This window comes from Anneissia japonica, unplaced genomic scaffold (genome assembly GCF_011630105.1).
Source record: "Anneissia japonica isolate Jap-2015-1 unplaced genomic scaffold, ASM1163010v1 scaffold1374_len1023071_cov147, whole genome shotgun sequence".
NCBI lineage: Eukaryota > Metazoa > Echinodermata > Crinoidea > Comatulida > Comatulidae > Anneissia > Anneissia japonica.
Window position 1 is genome coordinate 15,237 of NW_022728671.1, and position 4,634 is coordinate 19,870.

Here is a 4,634-nt window from a genome sequence, read left to right on the forward strand (position 1 = left end):
TTCCCCCTCCCCTCTGCGCATTTTCCTCGTGTACACAATTAAATTCCTCATCTTATAAAGTCAGAGTATACTAGCCTTCAATTTTTACACTAACCTTTGGATTTCATATATATACTTCGATTTTTAAAAATTAAATACAGTAGACGATTTTGCGGTTTCAAATATTTTAATATTTTAAATATTAGTTTTTCACTTGTTTTTGGAGCAAGATTTTTATAAAATATATGTTATAAATCTATAGATTAAATTTCATATACATACATTTGAATAAATTAATAATTAATGCATGATTATATACACTTTTGCAGATAATGCCCGATTTCAAAAGTATTTATCTACATTCATAGTTATAAATACTCTGAAAAAAGGCATTATCTCCATTTTGGTCCCCTTAATAATACAATTATTCAATGAAAAGTGTGTGGCAAATTTTTTAATAATATATATAAGCAAACCATAGTTTAACAAATTTGAAATCATTTGTACTTTTCTTGGGAAAAACTCAAACGCGTTTTGCTCATTTACTCAAAACTATGATTTTGTTACTTAATGCCTTTTTTCAGAGCAGGGCAGTATATTTTTCAGGACCCGTGAGCTTAAATTTTGTTGTTACAATGGGAAAATTAGAAGTCAGGAAAGCTCATTTCCCGCCATCTAGGAATCAAAATTTTACCGGGGAGGACCCCCGACCCCCATTTCTTTTTGGGGTTCATCCATTCACGGAAAAAAGAATACGTATATGCAAATACTCATTTTTTTTTTCTGTATTATATAACGGTACACACACATAGGCCTATTTACTGTAATAAAAATGAGAAAAATTTACCTGTGACCGGTTTTCTAAGAGAGGTAATTTTTTAAGAACTTCTTAAAAGTTTTCAAAGACACTTCAGAAGTCATGAAAGCTCATTTTCCGACAGCTAGGAATCAAAATTTTTCCCTAATTTCCCGAATTGGGTTCATCGATTCATTGAATCGTTTTCAAGAGGGAAAAACCTAAACTTTGAATGACTTAAAAGTAATTAAAATGCACCTCAGTAGTCGGGAAAGCTCATTTCCCGCCATCTAGCAATCACAGTTTTAGTTATAGTCCTGGTATGGTTCTAATAGATGTGTCACAGGCATTTACTTGTTGATCACTACTAAATTCAACAAATTCTAACAGATCTGTGTAGGCCTAAAGCATTTCACACTGTCGATAGTGTGAACAATCTGCCCCGGTTAAGAGCTGGAGACCCAGATGGGACCGAGGACCTCACACAGTCAGCACCGTGGCTGCTGAGTATTATATCTTTTCAAGATTTTAGAGGTCAACACTCGAGATCATAGAGACAATTTTGTGCAATAGGCCTACAAATACGAAGATTTACACAAAAAAAGGAGTGTAGACATTCGACTTGTCTGGTATTCCCAACTTTAACATTATTATTCCCACACTTAAGAAACAGTGCACTGGCTTCCAATCAACCAGCAAATTAGGTTCAAAGTGCTGATTTATATATTTAAGTCCTTGGCACCATTTCACTCCTCACTACATCTCGGAACTGATCACACTTCTTTATGCCAAATGTAAAAGGGCACTACATCTATAACTCTTCATGTGCCTACCTGCCATTTTGAAGTTCCTTTTCAGTTGTTGGTCCTAAGCTCTGGGATTTACGTAACTTCCACAATCCGTTCAAGAATCTCTTAATTTAATGATCGTTAAAGCTTTGTCTACACTATCAAATTTCATGTGACAAAAAAATGTGATGTGCCCATATATGGGTAGGATGACGTCATATAACATATCATCAAATTGTATCCAAAAAAGCTGAACGTGTTCAACTCTATGTTCCATCAAATTTTATGTGATGCTTTTTTGATGAAATTTGACAGTGTAGACAAAGCTTAAGTGCCGTCTTAAATCATTCTTATTTGACAATCTCTAATTTTCCTCTACTCTCATGTTTTTTTTTTCCTTTTCACTTTTGTGCTGCTTTTATATTCTATCACTTTTTGTTTGCTTTTCTTATCACCACTTTTCTGTTACAACCATTATTCATGTTTTGTTTTTTTTTAAATTTCTTTTTTATTGGTCTGGGGCGCATAGAGGCGAAGACGAGCTATACGTTTTCAGTATAATTTTCCATTCTCTCTCTCCCTCTTCTATCTTTTCTTCTCTCTTTCGTTTGCGGAGGTGGGGAGCTCTAGGCGATCTCTGCTCAAGTGGTAAATATTTTGAGCAATCCTGATAGCAATCGAAAAACCCGTTACTACTAAATTATACTGGAAATATCAAGGTATTTATTGTTAAACATAATACACGAAGACAGAATCAACATGCACCGTACCTATATTTTTCTGCAAAAATACAGTGGTCCAGTCTAGTTAATGTTTGGCCAATGTGTGAGGATTCTCACCACATTGACTTTGAGAGCTAGAATGGTGCTTTTTTTAAGGAGCACTTGACGTAAAAAACACCTTCAAAATAATACTTCCTTAAAACGTAAATTACGCCGAAGCGGGCGGGGCTTTTCCCGTAGGGTAGTAGGGGCCAACGGGTGGGTGCAGGATTTTAAAATAAAAGGGGTTCAACATTTTTTAAATCGAAAAAGAAAGAGGCCCTGGTAAAATTTGATTCCTAGATGGCCGGAGATGAGCTTTCCCGACTTCTGACTTCTGAGTGTCCGATCTTTATTACCTCAAGTTCTTCAAAATTCAAGGTTTTCTCTTCAAAAAGGGCATGTGATTTTATCTCATTCTATACAGTAAGTATGCCTATTATTATGTGTATAAATACTGACAAAAATCGAAGACAGACAATATAATAAAGGATGTTATTTCAAAGAACCCAAAAAAGAGAGTCTTGCTGAATCAAATTGTTTGAATTTAGTCCCTTTTTATAATAAACATGGTAGAACCAATTCAGTGGTGTTTTTTTTAATTATTATTTAATTGATGGCTAATTAGACTAAGCTTAGCCTGTCCGATCTGCCTACCAAAGCCCGCTAGGTAGTTTAGGATGCCTTTTGCTATTGTAGACCAGGGTCCTGTGCCGTGGCCTCGAAGAAACCTTTGCCAGGACCTCGGACCACCGCTTTGACGCAACTGACGATAGGGAAAATAAAATGCGTTAACCCTTGAATGTCCTTGAATGCATTTTGTGATAATTGTGTTTGTGTGTGTGTTGATATCAATAAGCACGAATGAATACGGCAGCGGTGATAAAACGAACATGCCATTCAGTAGCAATATGTTCATCCTACTGTACGGCGACATAAATCAAGCGTTTATATACCTAGCACAGTAGCAACAATGGTGGTAATAAGTCAATATTATAATGTATATTAATTTTGATGATTTAGTTCGTACACTGGTGGAATACCGACTGCACCATCGCTAAAAATGTCAGTATCATTCTTTCATAGACAACGTTTATCTTAATATTGATATATGGAATCTGTGCTTTGAAATAGGTGAGACACAATGAGTTTTTCTTTCAAAGGTAAAGTCTGCTGCAATGCACCACTTCTAATTGTGGCCTGTGACAGCAGTTTTCCATCTACTTGGTACGCCTTCCCTGGAGGTAGTTGCATCAAGGCATTCGCAGGGGGAATAACGGTGGGTGATGCTGTTAACAATAGTCTATGAGAGACCTACACTACTGGTACGGAACTGGCAACATATTTGACAGATCTGTAGAATTATGGATCTTTCGAATCTGTCTCCTTAGATTACTGCATCTATCGGATTGGACACATAATCAGGGGCGAATCCAGAGATGTCCAAAAGGGAGGGCCGAAAGGGAGCCGAAACTTGGGCTGATCGAGAAAAAAAATGCCTCAGGGGGACCGGGGACATGCCCCCGCGAAATATTTGTGTTCTAGACGCCCGAAAAAAACATTTGAGGCGTTGTGGGCTATCATTTTTTTCTTTTTCTTTCTTTTTTTCTTTGTTTTTTCTTTTTTTTACCTCTTAAAAGGGGGGTAGCCGGGCCGCCCCCCACCCCTAAATCCGCTCCTGATAATGGAACAGATTTTTTGTACAGTGATGAAAAGTGTTGTCGAAGTTAATGTCTATCCTTTAAGTACACTCTGGACAGGGGAGCCAAAAAAATGTGTATTTACAGGAGTGAACAAACGCAATGACATTTCACGGTATATGTATGTATGTCCAACCCATTTCCCTGATGCTCATTAATTTGTACTTGTTTGTTGACAAATCATTTTCATCGAATAAAATCAATCAATCAATCAAAGCATAAACAGAGCCGTCGGAACCGCACCGGTTATGGCCGGACCACTATTTCTCTCACTTTTATTACTTTTGAACATACAAAGATGAATACAAATAATAACAATATAAAATTTGTGGTTAGAGTTAGCCAAATTGCCAAGGTATACGGGTAAAACCGGCTCTGATTACTTGCGGCATACTTTCTTTAAAGTATGAATTTGCTATTTCCGGGAATCTAGAGAAGAAAATTCTTCCCAACCATGGGTGGGTTGTATTTTCCTTCCCCCTCTCCCTCCCCATCGCCCGCCCCTCACACACCACTACCAATTTCAAAATTCAAAGGCTTCATCACGTACATAAAAACAGGAGAAAATGAGCTCTTCTCGTCATAGAATATGCCGTCCCGTAACACCGGA